We start from the raw sequence: 27,473 nt of genomic DNA on the forward strand, positions 1-27,473 counted from the left end.
TGTTCTGCCTGGTTTTGCATTTCATTTATGTACAATAAAGCAAACAGCTGATGAGAGAAGAGTTTGTGACAGGTTCTAATGTTTTTTGTTAACAAAATGTGTATGAGCAAAGGTACTAAATTTCTGCTCCAATTTTTGAGGTTAGTGGGAATACCACCTCTTTGTCACTATGTAATAATTTGTAGAACTTTCTGCAGACACACACTCATTTGAAGGAAAGACAAAAAGACAGCTATAAACTCTATGAAAATAGATAAAGCCAAGGTGAAGCACATTAATGTATTTTCAAGAGATTATATCTAAAAAAAACCTTTTCTTTCTGCCAGCATTGTACTGTATTTACACAGAAACTATTCAGGCACATGTGTTTTCAAAGAAGTTGTAATTTCCTGTCAGAGTTTTTACAAATCCTTTCTAACAGCTGTAGACGGAAATCCAGCTATTCCTGCAATGAATGACCTTCAGTGTTTGGATCCCTGAGAGTAAACAAACATTTACTCTACAGAGGAAGCCCTGCTGTGAATGTAACATTAACATTACACTCCTCAGTTGGTTTATTAGAAACTAATCCCGCTTCTGCACTGCAATTATGACTTCTTGAAAACCAAATCATTTTCATGGTAAGCCGATCCTGCTAACATTTCAATATAAAAGACTCATGGTGTCAATAATGAAGATTACATTAGACAGAGGTTGACAAGATATGACTTTTGTTTTTACGTGCAAGTTTTGTTTAGACAGTATTTGCTTTACCTTTCAGAGCATTAGTTTCCATAAATTCCCCATGCTTTAACTGCATAAGCGATATTTTTAAACATAGCTCTTACACAGGAGTGTATATTAAATATTTGTTCAGCTGATTAAAACAGTTCTACATTTATTTAATGTTTGAACAGTAAACAGTTTGTTGAGGACTGAAATGTGTTCCTACACATACACATACAGATATTCAGGCTTCATTAGAAGAGTTCCTGTTGTGAGGACGCTTTGCTTAGGTGATACCAGACATTACAGACGCTCAGAAAAACCTTCCTTTAGTAAATGTTTCAACCTCCATTCTTACTGTTAGTAGATGGCACTTTGTGAAGGGTAACACAGAACTTTCATATCAGTGGAAAAATTTACAATGTAAACAGAAATGGTCTCTTGTGTCAGTAACATTGCAGATGTAGTTCAGCTCTACACAGCTATGTCCTTTGCACTGTACCCTTTCCACACGGTGTTTAAACAAAAAAGAAACTAAAAAGTTATCTAGATTACTTGGAAGAATTCTAAGTCTGGGTTTGATACTGGCTGTTCACAAGAGATTAACAGTTTGGGAGCAAAATGTTTCCTTTCACACACCTTTGCTAAAGTGATGAAGAAAACATGATAAAGATTTTTCTGTATTGTTTGTTCACCCAGAAAATTTCAAACTGCAATTTCAGTCTTAAAAACTAGCATCATAAAAATCTTTCCATGATGTACAGCATTTGGTTTGAAATGTTTTTGAGCTATGTATGTGAAGTATGACGTAAGCAAATACATAGACTATTTCCCTGCCTATTTCTAGTTTGTACAATCAGCTCAGCCACAGAGAATATGAAGGATTCTTTCATCTTGTCCACTCCAAGAAATAATAAAAAATCAGCTTGATATCCAGTCCTTGATTATTCTGTGATTAACACCCATCCAGCTTCACAGTTTTTGGTGGATTACATAGTAAAATTGATAATGTCCTGGTGTCACACAGAGTACCAGCATTCCATATGCCTGAATACAAACCAGCTTTCTCACTTCTGGCTATATTGGCTCCCTGCTGGTTGACCTATCAGGAACTAAAAGCAGTAAAACTTCATTTATGTCCCTTAAATTAGCACTTGTCAATCAGCTGCACTGTGTGAGTGATATAATGGTAGACCTGATAGCAATTTCAGCTTTTTAGCCTTGAATTGAAGTTAAATGCTAACAAGTGCCTTGGCTCAATGTTTTCTCTATTACAGTCAGTTGGCAATATCACAGAGTAATTTAGTTAGGATGGGACCTCTATGTGCCACTCAATCCAACCTCGTTGAAGCTGGTCCAGTTAAAGCATGTTGCCCATGGTTTTGTTCAGATGAGCTTTGACCATCTCCAAGGATGGACATTCTACAATGTCAATCAGCATATTGTCCAGTGTTTGACTCTTCTCATGCTGTAAAAAAATATGCTTATGTGAAAAGCTACTATTTTCCTACTTTTATCTACTGGCTTTTACTTTGTGACTATGCACCTTCTATTAACAAATAGCTGTCATCTAATTAGATAGTTGCAGATGGAAATTAGGTGACTTCTGTTCCTAAGGCTGAACAAACTCCTTATCTTTTCTCTCTTGCTGCAGTCGCCTAACCCCCGTGATAACTGGACATACTTCTGGATGTCCACAACTGTCTTGTGCTGGGAAGCCTGAAATTGAATACAGTGCTCAGATGTAGTCCCAAAAATACTGCAGAGAAAGGAATAGTCACTTCCATTGACATGCTGGTTGGGGTCTTGCCAATACAGACCACTTGCTCCTGCAGTTTGTTTTTTCTGAACTACTCTATACAGCTGTAATAAAAAATCCTAAATGCTTCACTGACACATGTTGGAAGGAAGACAGTTCAGAAAACTGTCTGGAGCAAGACAGTGGCTGATACTTTAGCAGATGTGTGTTGTGTTGGTATGAGTTTCTATCTGTCCACTGCTATTTTTAATATAATGTTAAGAGTTTTGTCTTTGTGAAGTCAATATTTATCCATTTCTCCAAGACCTGCTGAAGTTGCAGCCATTGCTGCAACTGGACCTGTGTACTGTGGCTAGAATGGCATGATATTGCATCCCTGGGTGTTATTTAAAAATTTTTAAAAGGTTCAACATGCAGGCAACATGCAATTTTTAAAAGGTTCAACAGCAGAAAAGTTTATCATTGAAATAATGATGAAGAACAAATAATTTAATGCTATATTTTGCGTTCTTGAAACATAAGTAACTCTGACATGGAACATGCCCTGCTTTTTTACTGTTTTAGGCCTACAACTTAGAGTGAGTAGCCTGTTATTTACTGGCATTCAGGAGTACCTGTCACTGGTTGATTCCTGATCTAGAAGAATCAAAATCAGCATTGTTCTAAAGAGCACTATTTCATGGCATTATTTTATGGTAGTTACTGCAAAGTAGGTGTGTGCATACAATCATTTACGTTGGAAAAAGCACAGAAAAAGTGTGAAGAATTTCTGTTTTGAGCTACCAGGATTTTGTACTCAGAAAGGTAATGGATAATAAAATATAGGAATGACAGAGAGGTATTTGCTCTTTGTATCTGATTTAGTGATACGTTGTTGTAAAACCCTCATTGTAAACAACAAATAAAAGAGGCCAGATTGATAACTTTATGGGGAATTAGTGTAAAATTGCTCCCTCAGTATGGTGTGATCACTTCTGTGAGGTAGCATTTGGTGATCAATGTGCAAAGGTAATGCAATAGTATAGAAAGATTTATAATGAATAGTAAAACAATATTTTTTTTTAAGTAAACTACATCAATCCTATTTTCCCCCATGATAAAATCACTTTTTCTGTATTTTTTATGATGCCAAGACCTCAATATTGTTAAGTGTTTCTCTGCATACATGTGAAGTAAAGTAAATGTTTTGATATAAAATAGAGACTGAAATCTAATGTAATGTGTCCAGTCCACACAGTAACTTTTGGGACTGTTAGGACTATTTGTCAAGAGACAAAGAAAATAGTTACAGGCTTCAAATGCTAGTAGGAAAGGAATAAGAGGAAATTAAAAAGAAGATCCAAATACTTGAGAAACAGAGTGTGAGTGATGCTTTTTAGAATTGGACAGTGTAAGACTTGTGCCTTCCTAAGGCAAATAGTTGCCTGGACCTCTTTAATGAGTGATTTTTGATGGTGTGAAGTGTTCAATTTCAAAAGTAAATTCCCAGTTAGAAGCTGCATTCAAATCCTTTATAAACTATTCTATCAGGAAAAGCAGATATTCTTAGATATATGTCCATCTGAAACTTAGTTTCTAAAGCCTCAGCCCAGGTTCTGGTTAGTCATGTGGTCAACAGTGATGAAGAACAGTAATTATGTCACATATGGTAAGGACAACTGTGAACAACGAGGGGATGAGTCAAGGTAAGCATTGACACGGAGTGCCATTAATAGAATTACTCATATAAAGAAGTTGCTAAATATAAACTATTTGTGTGCTAGATTACTTCTTCAGACTTAGGGTGCACACATCCAGTATTTTAGAATTCAGAAGGACCAAGTAAGAACTTTGATTTGGGACTATATCTATCTATTTATCTATCTATCTATCTATCTATCTATCTATCTATCTATCTATCTATCTATCTATCTATCTATCTATCTATCTATATCTATCATCATCATCTATCTATATACCCATCTACCTATCTAGCCTCTATCTCTACCTAGCTGTAATCTCCTAAAAATACTCTTTGCCATTTGAATAAACAAGCTAACAATGTGTGCAAAGTCTCATCTTTTTAAAGAACACTGGAAAACTTACCTGCCTATGTTTTATAGGTGAAAAAAGTCAATTTACATCAATTCATGAAGAAGATTGAGCTCCAAGGAACATATCATCAATAGCAGGATCAATCTTAACGCATTATTAACATTTCTATATAAAATTCTGTAGAATAATAGAGTGGGTCGGGTTGAAAGTGAGATTACTTAGGTAATGATAAAGGGAAAAGTCCCTATCCAGTCCCTCTCCTGCTGTCGATCCACTTGAGAGCTGTGAGAAGAGAGGTTGCCATTGAAGACTGAGGCAAAATGTGAGTACCTTAGCTTTCTTCCCGACAGTTGTTACCACTTGGCTGGCCTTATTTATCAGAGGGTGTTAAACCTTCTTTGACCTTCCTCTTCTGGTTAGCATGCCTGCAGAAGCCTTTCCTGTTACGCTTTGTGTCCCTTTCCAGGCTGTTGTTCCTCACCTCATCCCTACACAACTGAACTTCATCTCTATGCCCTTCCCAGGTCACCTGTTTGTTTCCACTGTCTGCATTTGCTGCTTTCCCATTAGTTCAACCAGCTGTTCCCTACTCAGCTGTGCCATCTCATGTCTGTCCTGCCTGATTGCTTGTTCTTGGGGATTGCCAGGTCTTGTTGTCTATGGAAAACTCCCTTAAAGATCTCCCAGCTCTGTTCCACTGTTTCTGTGAGCAGTCCTCCAGGGAATCCTATTGATTGTCTCCTGGAGATCTGGAAATTTGCTTTCCTGAAGTTCGGGGGCTTAACTTTACCCCTTACTTGACCTGCATCCCTCAGGATGTGCAAATTCCACCAATGCAGGGTCACTGCAGCTTGTGTTGTCTCCAGTCTCGATGTCCCAGTTAGCTTAATTGTACTGGTGGCCAACAGATCCAGTAACACATTCCTCTGGTAGGTCAGTCTGCTGCCTGGATCAGGAACTTGTCCTCCAAGCATTCCAGTAGTCTCCTGGGTTGCCTAGCTCTGTGTGCTACTTGCCCAGTAGATGCTGGAATAGTTGAAGTCCCCCATCAGGATAAGAGCCTGTGAGTGGGATGCCTTCTTTTTATGAGGAAAGAAGGCTTCATAAGAAACCTCCCGTTGATCAGGGGTTTGTAGTGAACACCAGGCCTGAGGTTCCCTTTGTTGCCTCAGTCTTTGATTCATACAGGCTTTTAGCCAGCTCATGATTTTTCTTCTGGGACAGGGACAGGTCTTCACACTTGATCCAGCTATTGATGCAAAGGGAAACTTCTCCCCCTCTCCTTCCTTCCCTGTCTCTTTTGAACAGCAGGTAGCCATTGATTGTTGCCCTTTAGTTATGCGATTCACCCCACCATATTTCAGTAGTGGCAAAAAAGCATAACTTTTTAGCAGCACAGTAGCACAGTGGCCAACCTTTGCTGTTTGTATATTGACGTAAGTGCAGCTGAGGTCTCAGATGTGTCACCTTCCTGGAGGAGCACCCCTCAATTCCTTTCATATATTTCCCAGGTGTTTCCCTGTTGGCTCCTCAGCTCTGGAGTCTCTGGTTCATCTCCCTAAGACCGAAGGTCTGCAGCAAGTGGCCAGTAATATTGAAGCCCCTAGCTGAGGGTTCTTGCCAGCACCTGTCTTTTTCCTCTCATCCTACTGCACGCCAGGGACAGCTCAGATATTGTCCCCCCTCCCCCATCACATATAGATTATAATGTCCCCTTTTTAATAGCAAAAACCACCGGTATTTGACCCTAGTGTTTCTGTCAGGCATTGCAATCATGCTTAAGATTAACCCGTATAAGGACATATATTCCTTCCTTATATAGAAACCCAAAAGAATACACACAAAAAAAATCAAACAAAAAAAATGTATATACCCACCCATTCCCCAGTAAAATAAATAAAATCTGAAGCTGGAAGGTGTTAAGCTTCCTTTTACATATCAGAAAAATATGTGGCTGCTTCATTAATCTAGTTTGGCTTTTTTGCATGACTTTAAGTGAGAAAACCAATTAATATATTTGAAAAGCCAACTGTAGGAATAATTCACTAACTGTTAAATAAAATTGAAAAAGAGGGATTGAATGCTATCCTACACTTTTTCTTTCAGTTCAGCAAAATTAGTGGAGGAGGGGTTTCATACCTTGCCAGTGTCTCTGCAGGAATCCTGATTTCTGCTTCATTCAGTATAGGCCTAAGGGCAAGCCAATGTTTGCTGCAATTTTCTGCAATAATTGCAAGACAATTTAGCAGTAATGGATAAGTAAGGGGAAAATTAAGCAGTTTGCTGAGATACAGAAACCAAGCCAGAAAATACTTGGCCTCATCTTAGGCTTCAAATTCATAGTCAATTCATTAGTGTAATTTAGTCCTTCCATAAGCCTTTGAGTGATGAATTTTACTAATAGATTTGAAATACCAGCTGTAAAAAGAATTCACATATTGGTGAGTAAAATTAAAGGATGGAGTAGAATGAATCCTTCATTTTCTTCTAGTGTATGAAGAATTATAAAGACCCTTGAAAAAAAAGACTCTTTCTACTTATGGTAAATAGAAAATTCTAAAGGAAAACATTATAAAGTTGCACTTTTGTTTGTGGAAAAAAAAAGGGGTGGGTGATCAGAATATTTACTGAGTCTTAATTTTATGTTTGATTGGTTTATTTGAGAATGAATTGTAGGCTGATCTCTGTTTTCTGTCAGATCCCGAAGCCACTTGGAAAACTGGCAATACAGTAAGGTCATTATTGGCTCAAATGTATTGTTTTGTATTAAGTCTTAAATAATTGGCTTTGAAGTGGTTTGGGTTTTATATTTAAACTGAAGCACAGTCTCAAAAAAATCCAGCTCAAGTGATCAGCAGTACCATACTTAATCACTAAACTCAACCTCTTTAGTTCTCTGAACAAAAGCTTAAAAGCCATTCAGGTGAAGTAGTTTGCTTTAAGTTTTTTATAAATCCTATAGACTGCAATCAAAACAAACTAAGAAAGTCTTAATTGCCTGGAGAGGCAAATTACCTGTGTTATATTTAGGTGTGAGAGTATCATAGAATGTGCTGTAGAGATCTTAGGTGTGGCCTTATACTGAGTTTCATTCTTGGACTGATGACATATATAGAGAGAGTCCTGCAGGAATGACAAAAACAGACAAGTTGTCATGATTTATCCTTTATTAGGTAGAAATATAATTTGGATCAAATTTTGCAAAAGACTTATATTCTGTGGTACAAAATGTGGTAGTGAGATTCAGTACTAAAATGGCATGGTTGATTTGAAAGCTGGGCGAACAGAGAAGCATATTAAATATTACACATAAGGGGATGGGAACTGAGCAGAGACTTCCACCCTCTAACTTTAGTCAAGAGCAATCCATGACAGAGAGGAAGTTAGCAGATTCCAAGAAAACCCCAAACATACAAATAGTATAGATAAAACCCTCATCAAGGCTTACATTCCTTTGAGGTATCTTTAAAAATATATACTTAGCTTTTCTCTTTATACCTGTAAGAAGAGTATACCATAGAAAAGGCAGTCTGAAAGTTGCTTTTTCACATTTCCTGAAACTTTCAATTAAGGAAAACTAAGGTTGACTAGTTAAAAACAAAACAAAACAAAACAAAACCTTTTTCAGAGCTGTGGGGTCATTAGTAGTTGTTCAGAATTTATAGAAGGGGTTTTGACTGGCTGAAGCAACCTGACCCATGGGAGAAGCTTGCATTCACATCCCGCTTAATGATACATTCTTTGATCTGGCGCAATAACCCAACCAACCAACCAACCAACCAACCAACCAACCAACCAACCAACCAACCAACCAACCAAAAAACCCAAAACCTAAAAAGCCAAAAAAATCCCAAAAACCAAAGTGAAAGAGATTGTTAGAGTAGACAAAGCTAAGCCTTTGAATTTTCCAGTCATCCCACAAGTCCCTTCAGACAGATTAACTGTGTTGATGGAATATTGGTCGAAGTGGATTCAGGAGATGCAAGGTAATAAAATGTTTGGATCTCAAAGCCAAGATAAATCTGCACTCAGAGTGATCTGTGATAATCACTGGAAGTCTTGGGATGGAGGTAGATTATGGAATATATTGTAATACTACTAACATTCTTCAGTGCTAAGGAAGTAAATTTTACAAATACAAAGAAAATGGTAGTGCTTTGATGAATTTTATTCCTGGCAATGAGCTTCTTCAAAGAAGAAAATGATAGTGAAAGGTAATTTTGCCAGATTAAAATATTGTTTTTGAAAATAAAGCTGTAGATAAGCAAAAGTGAAGAAATCCACATCTTGCTACAGTAGAACCTTTATTAATTAAAAGAAAGAATTAAATGTTGACGAGCACATGAGAAAGATGCAATGCATCTGGGAGAAACAGTTCCCATTGTAAAGTTAGAAAGATATAAACATTCGTCTCATAGGGATATGGTACAAGTGGCTGAGTATATCTTGTAGGGGATATACAGATTTCATCATTGTTGTACTCAAGAGAGATGAGACCCAGAGTAAGCCACACACTGCTAGCATGGCTATTGTCACCCTTAGTGGTTAGAAAAAAAACCAGCCATCTACACTAGGTGAAGATTTGAAAAGTAGGTTGTCATTGGCTTGATCATTTTGGTTTTACTTGAATCTAAAATAACTGAATATGTAAAACAATAATATTGTATCCCCTCTGAAAGTTAGTCTTATTTTGAAAGCTGTTTTCAATTCCAGATAAACTTCCATGATGACTATATCGCTGTGATTGTAGAGGGTCCACTAAGTGAAGTAAATGAGTGACCACATTTACCCTCTCATTAAGAAGGCACTGTGGGGCTTCAGGTTTTTTGTGGGGGATTTTTGTGGGGGTTTTTTAGGTTTATTTTAAGAATAGTAATTTTAATAGTATCAAAGTAACTGATGTTAGTCTTAGATCAGCATATAAATGATGCTTGGAGAGGAATGGGTCTGGGTAGAATGACTTACTAGCCTGTATCTAAAAATTCTACACTTTTGCTTGTATACACACAGGCTGACAACATAAATATAGCCTTGCACAAAAACCTCTAGATTAAAGCTAACTAAATAAATTTTTTCCTATGAGTGTAGATAGATAGATAGATAGATAGATAGATAGATAGATAGATAGATAGATAGATGGATGGATATTATAAAAAAGAATTAGAACAGAGTAAAAAGACAGAAATTCATGCATCCAGAGAAAACAGTGTAGTGGAAGTGACTCATGGGAGTGTTCAGTAGTGTTATGACCTGTTCCTGATGCAGGGGTACTGGTGAGAAGGCAGGACTTCTACAATTCGGTTGGAAGGCAGAACACATGAGAGGGTTCTCAGGCAACATTTGTGTGAGGCTGTCTCTGACAAGAACAAGATAAGACCTAAAGCTCTGCCAAAAGAAGAGGACTTGTCTCTTCACATAGCAGCAGCGGAAAACTATCCCATGGAAAACTCTGGAATCCAAAAATTGTTGAAAGTACATGGGAATTAATCAAATATTGTTCAAAAACTCAGCTACTTGGTGAACTAAAAACTTGAAGCATTTTGGAGTTGTTGTGATCAATTTTAGTGGGATACAGAGTTGTGGTATTAAGCTACCATGGTTTTAATTCCCAGACTGGCAAGATCTGGAGATGGGCAGTTTGGATGTACTTATTTCCATTTCAGTGAGGGTATTCCCCAGGCTGCACCACAAAGGCCACATAGGTATTGGCTTGAACTATTATATAGAATATTGGAGACTGAAGTGTGACCTCCCCCCCTAGGATCACTACCCCAAGTCTTTAGAATTTATGCAGAACAAATACAACTGTGATTTTTTCAGTGGGTTTTTTGAGGACTTCAGTGAGAAGATGGTGCTCACTAAATGTCAGAGTTAAGGCAATCAAAATGTTAAGCTTCATTTGCTGAATATTTGCCTGTAGTTCAAATCAAGATGAGAGCAAAAAAAGAAGGTAAGAAGTAGAGAGAGGCCAAAGATAGACGGTGATGTGTGTGAGCTCTAAGAACTGAGAACTGATGTGCTTACACTTGCGATAATAGTATGTGTGAGGCAAATGATAAAGCTCCTTTTAGACAATGCTGCCAAACAAGCCTTCTGAATCACCCTAGCAAGCCTGAAATTCATCCTGCCTCCCTCCCATTATTCTTTCTATCTTTCAGTCTGATGCATGATGAAGTGTCATGCTAGAAACTGTTCTACCTGTCTGAATCTACTGCTCCTCCTCTGCCTGACTCCTCTCCTGCCCACCAGGGAGCCTTGCCAGCTGGCATGCCTCCTTCTCCTCCTGCTCCTCCTTCTCTTGCTCTTCCTCCACCTGGTCTCACTTGGCACAGTCACTGGCTGCATCATGCTGGGGAAGTTATTGCTTGGGTTTCTCCTGCCCTTCTTCCTCCTCTTGCAGATGGTTACTTTTGTGGGGAGTAGTATTCCTATAGGGGTACCTTCTGAGTAACTGTGGCTGGTGTTTGAGACACAACTGCAGAGAGTGCTAGGGACATATATAGGTGCAGTGAAGCAAGAAGACATGTAATTGTTTATCTTTAACCAGTTAGTGAGGTAGAGCTGAAGTTGTGTTTCAGATAAAAGAATGTTTTACCTAGGTACATAAGTATGAAGACACGCATGATCACAAGCCATAGCAATATGCAGTTGATTTATTGGAATCAAATTAGCAACCAAAAAAACTATTAGATTCCTTACTCATCAATTAACTGAACATGTTAATGTCTAATTCTACAGTGGATGAAATTTTAACTAATAGAACTTCATATAGAAAATGCTTGGAGTTTCAAAATATTTCACAAAGTAGTCATAAATACCTGCAAGTGTCAACATTTGTTCAGGAAATAAATACTAAAATGACAAAAGACAGGGAATTCGTTTGGTGATCCTTAAAAATGTATTACAGTTACTTCTTCTCCCTTTAATCACTCCTGCTTCTTTCACTTTATGTCCTAGTCCATGGAATGTAGCTTTTATTGCACTTTTATTTTCTTAAATTTGTTTAAAGGACAAAAGAATAAATAACTGTTCAAAGCTGGAAAGAAGATTTTTTAAAATAAACACAGAGCTTTTATGCCAAAACATGACTTTGTTATACAGATTACCCTGGTTATCTCCTGGACATTTGTAAAGCCAAAACCTTAATATTTTTATATAAACAATATATTGAGTGATATCTAATTGTGTCTTTTGAATGAGACAAGAGTGAGACAAGAGTGGTTAACTCATGAATAGGGTTGGCTGCTTTACCATTCCAGAGCCATTCCATTTCTCTTCACATATGAAGATAAATGTTGCAACAGAGCTTGCTCATCAGATGTAATATATAATGCATGTATTCCTTTCCGCGTGCCACTCTTGAGGACTAGAATGGCTTGAAATGACAGGCACAGAAAATTAAAAGCTCTTCAAAGTAGGGGAGTAATGGGTTTTGAAGAGAGTAAAACTTTTGATGAGTTGACAATATTTCATCTGTGAAATAAAAGCAATTTTACTTTGACATAGTGAAAGGAAGACTATTTATGTGTCTTATGATGTAAATATACACAGCTTGCATACAAGTTCAAGTAAAATTATTTGAGGTACATTGATGGCTTTGAAGACAGAGCTAGTATAAGAACATTACTTGTCCAGTATTATGGGGCCTGATGTGATTTATCCAAGAATCCTCAAATAACTGTTGATGTAATCTCAAAACCTCTTTCAATAATATTTGAGTAGTATTGGGAATCTATAGAGGTTTCAGCTGACTGAAAGCTGATTAAAATTATCTTGATTTTCAAGAAGGACAAGAAGGAGGGCCCTGGAAACTCCTGGAAACAAGGAGGGCCTGTCATTTTCATTTCAATGCCTGGTAGTTATACAGAAGAATATTCTGGGGGTACTGAAAAACGCCTGGAAGACAACACAGTCACTGGTCACAGCCAGCATGGAGGAAAGTCCTGCTTATCAAACCTGATTTTCTTTTAGGAAAGGAAGATCTAAGCCACCTAGTTGATCTAGAAAAGCCAGGTGGTTGTAATCATGTTGGATTTCAGTAATGGCTTCTATACAATCTCTCACAGGACCCTTCTGGACAAAATGTGCAGCCCATAGCTGGATAAACATATCATTGGATGAGTGAGCAACTGGCTCCTAGGCTAGGCACAAAGGTTACAGTGAATGGGGTGACAGCAGACTAGGGACCTGTTACTGGTGGGGTTCCACAGGGCTCCATCCTCAGCCCTCTGCTCTTCAATGTCTTCATTAACAACCTGGGGAAGACATGTGAGGAGCAGCTGAGGTTATTTGGTCTGTTCAGCCTGGAAAAGAAGAGACTGAGGGGAGTCATCACTGCAGTTTTCAACTTCCTGATGAGAGGAAGAGGAGGGGAAGACACTGATCCCTTCTCTCTGGGGACAGGACCTGAGGAAACGGCCTGAAGCTGTGTCAAGGAGGATTAGGTTGGATGTTAGAGAAAGGTTCTTCACCCAGAGGGGCAGGAACAGGCTCCCCAGGGAAGTGGTCAGTGTTAGCCTGACAGAGTTCAAGAAGGATTCAGACAATGCTCTCAAGCACAGGGTGTGACTCTTGGGGATGGAGCTGTGCAGGACCAGGAGTTGGACCAAATGATCCTTGTGAGTCCCTTCAATTCAGCTTATTCTCTGATTCTGTGATACACAGCATGATATTGGCTGGTATTCTTGGTGTGACAGTGATATCTCCTGACTCTGACCTCAGGACCTTAAAATACTTTACTGAAGTTGATCTTAAATACTTTACGTGCTGTTTTAAAAAGTGCCTACTTTGCTAGTTAGATAAAGGATACACATTCATGATTTTAAAATGTAAAGAAAAATGGGAAGTGTATCTGTCAAATGAAAATTTGACTATAATCAGAAGTTTTCAAAGAAAAACAAATAGCTTATTTTTTTCAATCAAGATGGCTTCAATACTGCGATTTTCAGGTTTATAATTGCAACTTATATAGCACCTTTAAGTACCATCATACTGTAGCGAGACCTATGAAAGTATAGTCATGTCAAAATTTTAGAGAATATTTGTACTTTTGTGTTTTAGATACCTGTGCTTAAGAAAACTCAGCACTTCTGGTTTTTAACCGTATAATATATGGTTATGTGTTGCTTTGGAAAATTTCATAAATTAAAGGCTCTAAGTATTTGGAAGTTTGGTGTATCTCTATGCAGAAGCATAAACAGATCCTATAAAGTATTTGTGTTTTATTTGCTCGCTGTGTTAGTTATCTCTTGATAAATAGGAGTGGTCAGCTGCTAAGCAGAAGGACTTGGCTATTTGAGGAAATGAAGTTATCAGTAAATAGTATAGTTTTTTCTTTGAGCTTATTGCTCTGCTTTTGCTATCAGTCCCCTCTCTTCTCCTGCTGGGGGTTGGGGGTGGCGGGGGCTAGGGTGTTTTGCAACATTTTCACTACTTTTCACAGAATCACAGAATATTCAGCGTTGGAAAGGACCCATAAGGATCATTGAGTCCAACTCTTTAAGTGAATGGCTTGTACAGGGAAGGAATCCATGAATGTGGCTTTACTAGCACCATGCTCTACTTAATCAAAGCCTCTTTACTGTATATATGTTAAAAAAACATAAAGGATTTTATACTGAAATAATGAGGAACTTTCAGCTATTTTTACAGAAATACCCATATCTTGTCTGCTCTTTAGAATGTAAATAATAAGCACACGTGGTACTCTGATTTAAATACACAGACTTGTAGAAGTATCTTAGGTATCTTTATTTAGTACTTTCCATTAGTTACCCAAATTTAACTGATTGTGTTTGTTCTAGCAATTATAAAATAGTAATTGATCACCCCTAATTTATTTCACTTCAGAAATATTATTTTAATCAGATAAACACATTGTGCAGTAGTTAAAAAAACCCCACACCTGTATGGGTGAAGAAATTGAGGATGACTTTTGAATTGTGGCAACCTGCCCTCTGCATAGCATGCCTACAAAGTTGACTACAAAGTGTGTGGAACTCTGTCTGTCTTCACAGGAGTTCTGTTCTAATAGAGCAGTTGAAACCCTGGAGTTTTTCACCCAGCTAATATATGAAATATGCTGATAGTACCATGCAAATTTTAGACCTCTTTTTTTCCTGCATTGCATGTTAGGCATGATAAAATCATCACTTTGGACAAATTTAATTTTTTTTTTTCTAATCTACTAATACCACACTACCTTCAAGATAAACACCTGCATCCTCAGATTGGTCTTGGCTTTGTTCTTGCTGAGTTTTTGGTTTCTTTGTGCCTCATATCATAGGCATATAATACTGAAAGCCCCCACTGTTTTTGTATGCAACTCTCTTCTTGGCCAAGAGCATTTGAACTTTCAAGGCAGCTGGGCAGGGAATGCTCCAATTCTGGCCTTTGGTCTGTACGCAGAGACAAATTAATAGATGTGATACCTTGTCTTCATACAGGCAAGTGAGAATAAAACATTAATTTAGTAGTCCCAATAGAGGGGCTTTTTTGGTGACAGCAAAACCTTGCTCCCACACCCACAACAGCTTATCTTTCTAGATTCTGTTGCATTTGAGAAGCTGCATAACTGTGACATAGGTCGGTGGAAGAGAAAAATATTTTTCTTCAGAGTAAGAAGCCTTTTTGTTTTTTTAGCATTTTCATATGGTGTAGGTTTTTTCACTGAAATATCTGACTGAAAAAATTGAAGTTTTCTTGATACAGAAAATGTCTGGTTTTTTATAACACTACATAATCAACAGCTGGTCCATATCATAATTATCATTTGTACTTATGGAAGAAAAAGGAAAATTGGATTAAGACATTACTTCAGTTGGCACTTCCATGGGCAAAAGGGACATTTCCTTGTATTGATTTTCAGATGCAGTTCCCTATTCAACACAATTTGCTTCCTGAAGTAATTGGTATGAAATCAATATTTTTTATGTACCTCTCAGCCCACATCGCAAATGAACTTGTTTAAATAGACATTTGTTTAGGTATTAAAAAGGATATCTAAACTCTTTGAAGGATTCTATATGAACCAGAAAATACTCATTCCCTGAAATTCAAACAGGGATAAACCATCTCAAAGCAGGAAAATGAAAGCACAAATTTATTATAAAATTATTCCAGTTTGTATTCCTAATAGGTTTTGATGGAAAACCAAATGAATCATCTTATTTTTTATTTGTAAGGACATGCTTGGAGCAGCTGCTGAGCTTTCCTCATACACAATGTACATTTAGAGTGGTTGGACACTTCTGATTGGTTTGCTGGCTGGCCTGCAGTTGTTATGTTCCCTACAAGATGTATTTGCTCAAGGGGTCCAGTCATCATGCTAAATAAAATCATTCACTTTGGTCAGCAAATATTGACTCAAGCTGTTATGCTTTTATGTATTTCAGAGACTCACAATGTTTGAGAGCTCAGCAAGCAAACAAGAACAGGTACAGGAAGTTATTGTGATGTTTTGGACTCATGTTTGTTTTTCAACTGCTGATGTATGTTCTCCATTTTATGTGGCTTGCTGCTAATGACCTTGTTATATAGTGCACTGTGGCTGATAAGGCTAAAGGCTTTAATAGAATACAAATACATTTCATATTTCCACTTGAAGAGTTTAGTTTAATTGTGTTTTGAAATGTACTATACCCTAAAGGCGCTCTCTCCTCTGTAATGTACTTTCTAGAAATAAAAGCTCGTGAAGAATAGAATGTACAATGGGGTAAGGTGTAATGGACAGTTTTCTATTCATTTAGAGCTGTGTCTGATACCATCACTCAGCACAAATCTAAACAATTCTGAGCTATGGAGAAAAATTAAAAAGGGATCAGAAATGACTTTTCTGAATGTCAGGAATATTCATTTTTCTGAGGGAAAGAAGCAGGGCAAATGCTGAAAAAACTCTTGAAGTTTCTTAACTTTTGATGACATATGTCACTCCAGAAGAGACATGGTGATGGTCTGAATTAAAATGAATCTTCAGAAGTCATTGTTGAAATCAGCATTTTGCAGTACTGATCTTGAAGAACTGCTGCTAAAACAGCATTACTTAAAAAAAAATAAAGGAGTTTAGAAAATACTTTAGGCTTTAGTATGTTGGGTATTTTTTTTCAAAATCAAGCCATTATTTTTCTTTCTCATTGGTTGTTTGAAAGTAAATGGAAGTTGCACTGCCAGCCTTGGGAGAGATAGCCAGAGATGGCACGAGATGGAAGAGCTGGGATATTTTGAAAAAAATTCTGGCCAATCGTGGCTTTAAGTTCCTTGTCTTGAAATAAGATAATTTATCTCACTCTGGGTTTTGTTTCTTTATGTAGAACATATTGTTTGAAAATATGTTAAGGACATTTATCAGGTTTCTGTTTCTGTGTTGCTAACTTTCTCCTATTACCATACTGGGGTTGAAATACCATCATTTTTGGAACATCTAAGGTAATACTTAGACATAAGTGAAAGAGTTTGCATGCATTCAAAGGAAGAGTGGGCAAGCACTTAAATATGAGGTATCCTTGGGGATTACAAAAGGCATGGCTCATGTCAAGTGCAGGGAATCTCCCAACCTGAAAATGGTTGGACACCAGGGAAGAAATATTGTGTATGCTTGCCTTGTTCTTACTCTTCTCTGAGTGTTTCTTTTAGATGCTGCTCAAGACAGAATACAGGCCTATGTGTGTAAAAATACACGAGTGTATCCAAATTACTGAATCCCATGAGAACTACTTGTGGAGTACCAGGCAGAAGCACATAAGTGTATTTTTGTTAAACATCCTAATTATTGTGACAGTAAAATTATGATTGAGACAGAGTCCTGTGGAGGTGGGGCTGTGCTGTTCTGAGCCAACTTTCAGTTCCATCTAGAAACTCCTGCTCAATGTGTCTGCAACAACTCCCCCTAGTCTGCTGCTGAGGGCTCAAAAGTGCTGGCTGTGCATGTGCAAACAGAATGGTACAAAAAACTCTCTTTGTCCTTTCTTTCTTGTTGTCTTTCTTTCTTTGATACAAACCATCCGTGTGGTGGGACCAGTGTGGGATCTAAGGAGTGGTGATTTTATTCTAATTCTTTTCCATCCTTATTTCTCTCCTCTCTGGCTTTGTTTTGGCAAAGTGTGGCTACCATACTTACTCCTTACATACCCCTTACTCCTTACTGAGCTTTGTTTGGAGGACTTAAGGCTTGTTGAAGTGTGTTGTAAAAATTAAGGGCTTGTCAGCTGACATTTTTGAGACTAAATAGTGAATTATATGTCAGAATTAAGATGACTATGCAGTAAAGCATAGGAGATCCCAGACAGGTGAACTGGTCTCTTTGTTTAGCCTGATGAGAATTTAAAACTCGCATCACACCCCATACTGAGTGGGCTGTGAACAACTAACCCCTCCTAGAAGATGGTCCCAGAATTTTAAATTAACAGGCAACAGGATTTTCTTTCATTTTCTATTGTGTGAAGAAAAAAAGGATGTCTTCTGCCTTGATCTCATAACTATAGCATGACCTTTTCTAAGTCTAACCTTAAAAAGATTGACAGGTCTGTCTGAGAAGATTAGTGACTAAACCAACATTTAGAGTCTTCTTAGAAGATCCAATTTCCTTAATTTAGCTGTTCAGATTACATGTGGACACCAATAAATTAATAATCCAGGAAGCACCCCTTTATTAAAGACATTGGTGCAGAAAAATTGTGCGTGAAAAGCAGCATGGCCAGAAAGTCAAGGGAAGGGATTCTGCCCCTCTGCTCTGTGCTGGTGTTACCTCACCCACAGTGCTGCATGTTCTGGGGTCTGCAGCACAGAAAGGACATCAACCTTTTGGGGCAAGTCCAGAGGAGGGTCACAAAAATGATTAGATGAGTAGAGTTGCTCTTTTACACAGTAGGGCTAAGAGATTGGGATTGCTCAACCTGGAGAAGAGAAGGCTTTGGGTTGGCCTAATCTCAGCCTTCCAGTACCTGAAGGGAGCCTACAAGAAAAACAGAGAGAGACTCTTTACAAGAGCATGTAGTGACAGGACAAGGGGGATGGCTTCAAACTGAATGAGAGCAGGTTTAGTTTGGATATTAGGAAGAAATTCTTTACTGTGAAGGTGGTGAAGCACTGGAACAGGTTGCCCAGAGAAGCTGTGAATGCCCCATGCCTAGAAATGTTCAAGGTTATAGGGCTGTGAGCACCTTGCTCTAGTGAAATTTGTCCCTACCCATGGCAGGGGCTTGGAACTCCATAATCATTAAGGTTTCTTCCAACCCAAGCCATTCTGTGATGCAAGTAGAATAATGAGCTAGGTGTATGTTTTCCTGTGGTAAAGTTGAGGTGTGATATCTAAGCAGAATTTATGCATTCTCATTTATGTTATATTGGCTGGTATGTGTCTAGCACAGAGCTGAGATATATACATGGCCCCATAGTTTTGTGACAAAGCAAAAGGATGTATCTTGATTGCTGTAGCGAATGTGGCTCTTTAAGTTTTACATGTTCTGAAAGGTGAGCTTCTTGAAATTAAGAGAATGGGAATGGAGATGTTTAGAGCAAAATAAACTGAATCTTGTTACTAAGATAATTCCAATTTATATTTCCAGTGGATTTTGTAAAAAATACAAAATTATGTAATAGCTTAAGGAATAGCATGTTGAAATAATCTAATCAGTGTACATAGGTTCTCAACAAAAAACATCACACTGACTCAAATTTGTTCATTTGATGAAGTTTGACCCGTGGGTAGAGGAGAAGCTTTATTGTGTGGAGTTTCTTTGAAATGCTGCTAATTTTTGTTGTTGTTGTTGTCAACATGCTATTGAACATGCTATTTAAAATCTCATGTGTTGTATTGTCTATTTCATAACTTTTAAAATTAGGAAAGGAAAGACTCATAATTCTTTTAAAAACTAAAGACTTTAACAGTGACATTTTAAAATTCACATTTCAAATTATGGACTCAAAATGAGAAGTTATTTGCTGATCTCTAGTAAAAAAATCTTTGGAATCATTACTCTGAGAGCTTACTTGTAGTTACAACACTTTATCTGGCTAAATCTTTGTTTACTAGACAGGAAAGTACATAATTGCCTAAAGTTCAGTGACTGAGGCTAGATCACTCAGATCTTTCTTTTTATGAACAGGCTGGTCTGTTCAAATATATGATTATAGCAACCTATTACTAAGGGGATTTCCACTTAGTAATTTGGAAACTTCTGATTCACACTGAAATAGAACAGAAGACTGAGGATATGACTTTTCCCCACAGTTTCCTAAATAGGACAATTAAAATGACATAATTTTCCAAAATTAAGTGTGTTAAAGGAGAAAGTTTTCTTAAGTTTAAAAAAACATCTATCAGTACATAATGTAACTACAGACAAACAGTGGTGTGTTCCATATTAAATGGCTTCAGCAAGAACATAAAAAAATTTATTTGCTTTTTATGTATCTATGTGCTTTTTTGTATCCTAAACTTAAGTTCAAGCTCTCTTAAATTTAAGCAGCAAGTATTGTTAGGAAAAAGTTTATGCAGTTCTGAGACTCCTAGGAGAAGAGGTTAGAGATACATAGGTCTTCAGAGTCTTGTAAAAACACATATTCTCGTTGAGAGCTAAAGGCTTCAGTGTTTTGGTGAGATATCAGTTGTGAACAGTAACTCATCTACTGCCGCAGAAACAGAGGATATAAGTGGCGATCACAAACCAGGCATAATCTAGCAAAATGTTGAAAACTTAAACCAAACTGATATTTGGAAGGTTATTTATTATATGTTTCTGTGAAAAAGTGTTGGAGTTTTGTTTCATTTTTAATTTTGTTTTACAGCAAATTCTGTTGATTGTTTGCTGATATTCTGCATATATTTTAATGCATATTTCTAAATTTATGCATGCCGTTGTTGTAATTAAACTTCCTGTTTCTTCAAAAATTGCTCTTTCCCCCATATGCCTGAAGATGAATACAAATGCTTTGCTTTAACCTGAAATGAATTAATATATATGTATATTTAAAAGTGAAAGATTTCTAAAGTAGAAGCAGTTCTGTAGGTATGAAAATGCATGACAGCTCTGTAGTTGTGCCTTTTCTGAACTTCTTTTCTAGAGTAAAAGCATCGTCTCTGCTGCAGGTAGGAGCGGTGGTAATGCAACTTTTCAAGTTTTTTGTTATGAGTACAGTGACATAAATTGTAATAAACAAGCATGCAAACCACTCAGTTTCTAAATACAGGTTGCTTGAAAAGACACGGCTTAAAAAAAGGAAAATAAATCTTATTTTACTGTAAAATATCTGTACTCCTCTGCTCCTCTCTTGCCAATTATATTATTTTCTAATTTGTCATGAGCTATCACAGAATCACCGTATGCATAGGGTTGGAAGGACCCCAGAATGTCATCTGGTCCAACTTTCCTGCTCAAGCCAGGTAATCAAGAGCACCTGGCACAGGATTGTGTCCAAACAATTCTTTTACATTTCCTCTGTGAGGGAGACTCCACACCTCCTGGTCAGGTGGAACTTCCTGAACACAACATCGGGTTGTGCCTGTTGTGTTTTTTTGCTCAGCCCCACTGAGCAGAGCCTAGATCCATTCTCAACACTGTCCCCTCAAATACTTACACTAACTAGATCCCCCTCTCAGCTCTCTCTTCTCAAGTCTGAAAAGTCCCATATTCCTTGGCCTTTCTTTGTAAGAGAAATGCTCTGTTCCTTAATTATCTTTGTAGCCCTTTTCTGGACTCCTTTCAAGAGCTCCTTGTCTCTTTTGTACTGAAGAGCCCTGAGCTGGACATGGAACTCCAGATGTGCCTCACCAGGGCTGAGTAGAGGGGCAGAATCAGCTTCCTTGTCCTGCTGGCAATGCTCTTTGTGATGCACCCAGGACATTGTTGGCCTTCTTGGCCACCAGAGCACTGCTGGCTCATGGACAGCTTTTGTCCACTAGGATCCCAAAATCCTTCTCCACAGAGCTGCTTTTTAGCAAATCAGACTCCAGCCTGTGCTGGTGCCTGAGGTTATTCCTCTCCAGTGCAGAATCCTGCATTTGCCTTTGTTGAATTTCAAATTCTTCTTAAGTAGATCTATAGAATTTAAATATAATTTATATATGAAAGCTAATTGAGACCTTTTCACCAAATGTAACTGCTGTAACAAGAACTTTACAGAGTAGCAATACTTAATAGCCAGTAAGTATTTGGGCTGCTTATTTTACTTTCTTGATGAAGACTGAAGGACATTACAAAGAGAAAACTCATAATTGGAAGGATGTCTAAATCCTCAGTGGTACTTTAATCTTTCCCACCTCTTAGTAATACTTTTGTTGGGTGTGTAGGAGCAACGGCTTTAGAAATGTGAGTGAAGGGCTGGCATCATTCTCCACCAGAAAATACCTGATTCATTCCCACAGTGTTCTGTATGAAAGCACAGAGCAGAAAGGAGATCATTTGAAGGGGGAGACCCCGCCTCTGCTACATGCCTTCCCATCCATGGGTTTTCAGCTTGTTGCCTCCCTCTAAATGTTGTGTGGTTTTGCCATCTTTGTTCTAATGATATAATCTTGTGTTGGGGCAATGACAGTTCTTGAACATAATTTGTATCGTTGCCATAACTCTATCAGCCTCAACCTTACTCCAGCTTAAAGGCCAAGACCAAGAAACAACAGCATTTGGATAAACAGAAACATTGCTTAATGATATAGGTTTCTTTAACTGTTGAAGAAGTACTCTTCCTCCTTTCCCCCATGCACAAATCTTGATAGACTTGTTTCAAAAGGGATAGTTGAGCTTCTGCTTAGCAGAATGCAAAGTCAAGATGGCTGATAATTTGTAGTTGAGATATGGTTAAGATCGACAGGACTGAAGAAGAAAAGATAGGGTCATGGAATCATTTACGTAGGAAGATACCTCTAAGATCATTGGGTCCAATCATTATGCAAGTACTGCAAAAGCTAAGTGAAGCTTTACCTAATAATGTTTAAAGAGTAATGAGAAAAAAGGAAAAGAGAATGTTAACAGTGCAAGATCTCAGAGTTTGTAATCACACTATTTTTTGTTTTTGTGAAGATACTGTTGATAAGATAAAAGAGGACTTGTTCTCCAGTAGGAATTTGGTCCAGCATTCATCACGTGATGATGTTGCTGAATTAGAGCCAAAGTCTATAAACTGCTAATGAAGATAAGTCTTCTTTAAAAGGAAGTAGGTTTTCATGGATGTCATGAAGACAGACAAGTCTGTTTCCACTGTGTTGCAGGAACACTAGTGCTTCCTAGTGCTACTTTGTAGAACTCTTTTTTTTACTAATTCACCGTGTACTTTAAAAAAGACTATTTGGAAATTTGCTATCTCTGTCATTTGACAGAAGAAATAATGTCAGTTATTTGAGATGCACCTGGTCCAGTTCTTTGAACTTGCCTGTAAAGAAAGAGAAGATGGGAAAATGTCTGTGTCTAGAATTTTGAAAGAGGATATGTATGGATTCTGGATTATACACCTTTATAACAACTGGATATAACAAGGGAGGGAGGGAGGCAGGAAGGCAGGAAGAAGGAAGAAAGTGGCGGAAGGAAGTGGCGGAAGTGGTGGAAGGAAGGAAGTGGCAGAAAGGAAGGAAGTGGCAGAAGTAAGTAGTGGAAAGAAGTGGTGGAAGGAAGTGGCGGAAGGGAGGGAGGGAGGGAGAGAGAGAGGGACATCTCTTAGTAATGCAAAACACAAAGTAGGGGAAAGAGTTGACTTTCACTGTACTACAGAACATAGCAGCTGCAAGGCTGTATCTGGATTTTGGGTCTGTCCACTTGGTTTGCCATGGCAGTGTTTGCTGTTATTTAAATCTATTAACTCTTTATGATGGGTGAAATCATTCATGAGAAGAAGAATGATATGGATTTTCCTTGAAGAATTGCCATATAGTGTTGTTTTCTGTGTTTAAATCTGAATCATGACAGATATGATCAGGTTATACAAATAATGCAAAATTCAGTTGCAATATATGAAGTAATTGCTAAATTCTGTTTTTTAAAACAAGTGATTATTCTCTGTCCTCTTTCTTTCTTTTTTTTTTCTTTCTTTTTCTTGGGAAATTACTGGGAAATACATGACTTTAAAAGAAGAATATGAAGAATTAATATTCTTTAGGGGTAATGAATTTCAGCTTTTTTTTCCCCAGTACCTGCACTGCCTGCTATGGAAGAATGCATCAGTTCTGTTTCCAGTCATGAAGTCACCCAGGACAGGTTTTTTGGCTGAGCTGAACGTTGGTCTCATTGAATTGTTTGACTGACTGTGAGTAATAGATCCATGCACTACCCCTGGGAAAAGTAATTACTGCATGCAATGTGCACCTCTCATGGAAATAACAAAGTGCTTCACAGTAAGGAGCATGGAATCAGTCAAGTCAGGAATAGACATGAGCTTTGAAGATAATATAAACTATGTTTTCTTGTTGACAAAATACTCAAAGGCTTTTGTTTATGCTTTTATTCTAAACAAGGCTTCCCAGACATAAATCAATATGGCAGCATTTGATTCTCAAAAACTAACAAGAACTCAAACACTAAGTATAGTTTTCAGCACTTCGTAACTACTCATTATGTTTATTTCCCAGTTTTCTTTGTTATTTGTTTCCTGTCTCCATTCAGAGCCAACACATTTTTGGCTTTCAATTTGAAGTGTGAAGCACTGCCAATCAGCAGGAAATATAATACAGATAAGATTCATATGAAGTCTTTTGAACTGCTAAAATCTTTGGATGGGAAATGGATGTTAAATTGTTTACATTTGGCACGAGAAGAAAAAGTTCCATTTTTAAATTCAAAGCCTCTCCACCTTTGTAAATGAAAACAAATCACATGGGTCATATAGAGTTCCGCTTCTGTAAAATCCATCATAAGCCTGATAAAAGCTTTTGTAAATCAGCAATTTTATCTGTTACTTGCTTGAAAGTCATTTTACAGCTTAAAAGGAAATGGCCCTTTGCCCTGTGTCCTTTAGAAAAGTACTGTATCAGTAACATGTCCATGAAACAGTAAAAACACTAAAATATTAAGATCAGTTTAATTGGTGTTTTAATCTTTTTAAGGAGATATGCTATGTTTTTTGCATAACTTCACATTTTTCATATTAGTCCTTTATTTTTAATATATTGAGGATATATATCCAAAGCTTATTACTCCAGGATCTGTTTCTACTTTGCTTTTTTTCATTTGCAAAGAATCTTTGTGGAAGGCACCTCCCACTTCCAAATACTATGGTTCTCTAGATTTGTAGGGTGCAGGTAAGGGAAATAACTTGGCCTAGTTTTCTGAACATTTAGTAGTATTGGAACCAAAAGTTAATGTTCAAATTAGTGGGGTGCTTTTATATCAGCTCTTACATGTGTGCAAGATGTAGCACACAGATTCTGGATGGCAGTAGATCTCAAAAATGAAGTTGGGAACAGCATCTCCTTTGGAACAGTTAAACATTGCTAATGAGTAGTAATCATATGGCAAATCAGAGAGTGAGAAGCAGTCACAAAACTGCAGGCTGCTATGTGGAACCTCTTATATTTCAAAGCCAGCAGAAACGATAAAAACTGACAAAGATGTTCAGGACAGGCTTGCCAACAAAAAGCACTTCAGCAATTGAATATCCTCTTCTGTATCTGCTGAGAAGGAAACCTGTTTGAAGGAGCAGCTTAACCTTGAAGCCTTGTGACATTTTTGGGATTGGATGGAACATGCTGTTGATGGTGATTATGGTTGAATAGTCACAAATCTAATTCTGGGAGAAAAATCTCTTGAAACTATAATTAAGAGTTATGCAGTGGGCAGAAGCCCACTATTTCAGGGATAGGACTTAAGCTACTGCTTATACTCTTGTCTTCTTTGGATCACTAATGCATGAATTTTCATATGAAACATGCTTCTTTCTGAAGTCTTTCCAAATCAGAGGTCATAGAGCTGCAAACTTTGTTGAATACTAATGAATCCTAAACCATCTTGTCTGCAGGATGTTCTCAAGGATATTGAAGCCAAATGGCTGGGTATATATAAAATCCATATTTTTTCTTTCAAGGAAATTTTAGGCCAAATGTCTGAGTATGGATAAATGTAATGCATGTGGATATTGTGAAAATTTTATCTTAACTAGCAGCTGCAACCTCATTGAATTTCATACCAGTTTTGTGCTAACTGGGACAGAATTTAACTCTCTGTTAAAGAATATTGGAGAATGAAACAGAAATACTGGCATCATATGGATTAATAGATATTTTTTCAGATTATGACTTGAAGACACTTGATAAAAGTTTCCAAAGTTTCTGAACAGTTATTACTTGGATTTTTGACACAATCTTTAATTAACATTGTAGTTTATTGGGAGGAAAAATTTGAAAGCAGAAGACTGTGGAGGAGAGGATAGATATGCTAGAGTGACCTTACAGCTGGGAATCCCAAGGCCTGGAGAATATCAGTGTGAGAAACCATATATTAAATCTACTGCTGTTTATTCTCTGTCTGTTTGGAGAAGTAGAATTTCTGTGTAGAGATAACATAGATGTTTACAGAGACTTGTAGGCCCTATCCCAGACATGCTTCAGCTCCCTGTTGGGAGAAAGATCAAAGCAGAGCCCATAAAAAGCACAGGGAGATCACAGCATGGTGCTGAACTACGCGTGCTCAGGCCCTGGATAAATGGGCACAGCAGCAGCCCTGCCGCCCACCAGGACTGGACTGAGCCTGGTGGTGCCTGTGCCCTCACTCATGTCTCTGCTGCCCAGCCTTGCTTCAGGATCCTCCAGTTAGCGAGGTAATCCAGGAAATTTATCCTTTGCATTTCAGCTGAGGTTTTTTTGTGGCTGTTCTGGTCACCTGCCGTGTTGATTCACACATCGGTGTTTGTGTAATCTTGTCCTTGTGTAATCTTGTCTTTAACTACTGGAGGGCTTTAGCTCTTACACTTGTGTATGCAGAACTAGGAGCTTAATCACAGTTCTAATTCTCATTCTTTGCAGTTGCTCTTGATGTGCCTGTAGCTTTCAAGGAAAGCTTCCTGAAGGAGGGCTAGGGAAAACATGAGAAAACCGGTGAATGGGGTAAAGCACTTGATGAAGACACACAGAAAAAGCTAAGGTACTCAATGCTTTTTTTTTTATTTCATTCATCACTGCTAACACATGACTAAGGGAAGACAGGGCTATGAGACCAAAGGGAAAGTCTGGAACAAGGAAGACAGTGTCAGACTAGAGACAGCACAGGAAAATGTGGGTATAAGTCTGTGGGGGCTGAGGGGTTGCACCCACAAATTCTGATGAAGCAGGCCAATGCCATTGCAAGGCCAATCTTGATTATCTTTGAAAAGCCGTCACAATTGGGAGAGGTTTTTTCACTCTATAAAGTAAAAAAATGTCATTTTTTATTTTATAGGCTGCAAAAATGATTACACATGCTACTTAGCGTCATCTTATAACCTCAAATGGTGACAGAGGATATATTCCTGCACAACATTTCCAGAAACACTAAGGACAAAAAAGTGATTATCAGTATCAGCATATATTTATGAAGAGGAACAAATCTGGTAGCCTTTGTGAGAAGAAGAAAGTTACTTGTGTTTCCCTTGACTATACTAATGTCTTTGACACCTTCATAGACAAGCTAACAAGGTACAGATTAGATAATTAGTCAGGCAGGTAGACTGAAAACTGGCTCAGTGGCTGAGAGTGTTGTGATCAGAGGCACAAGGTCCAGTTGGAAGGTGTCATCAGCAGTTTACCTCAGGGGATTGTACCAAAGCCAATGCCCCAACAACTTTATTAATGAACTCTGCACTGAGACAGAGGATGCCCTCATCAAGCTTGCAGGCTATATAATATTGTGAGGAGTGCCTGATATGCCAGAGGGTTGTGCTGCTATCCAGATTGACATGATAGAGAACTGAGCAAAAAAATAATCTTGTGCAGGTCTACAAGGAAAATATTAAATCCTGCCCCTGAGGAGGAACAGTTTTAGGCACCTGTACACAACCCCAGGAGACCTGTTGGAAAGCAGCT

General features: G+C 37.8%; 1 long non-coding RNA gene across 1 annotated transcript; it reads left to right on the forward strand.

Moving 5' to 3' along the window:
• Positions 1-544: 544 nt before the first annotated feature.
• On the forward strand, positions 545-23,713 carry LOC108963258 (uncharacterized). The gene is made up of 3 exons (XR_001991954.3): positions 545-620; positions 15,892-15,933; positions 23,613-23,713. It is a non-coding gene; the product is annotated as an uncharacterized LOC108963258 (long non-coding RNA).
• The last annotated feature ends 3,760 nt before the right edge of the window (positions 23,714-27,473 follow it).

Source organism: Serinus canaria, chromosome Z, assembly GCF_022539315.1.
Source record: "Serinus canaria isolate serCan28SL12 chromosome Z, serCan2020, whole genome shotgun sequence".
Taxonomy (NCBI): Eukaryota; Metazoa; Chordata; class Aves; order Passeriformes; family Fringillidae; genus Serinus; species Serinus canaria.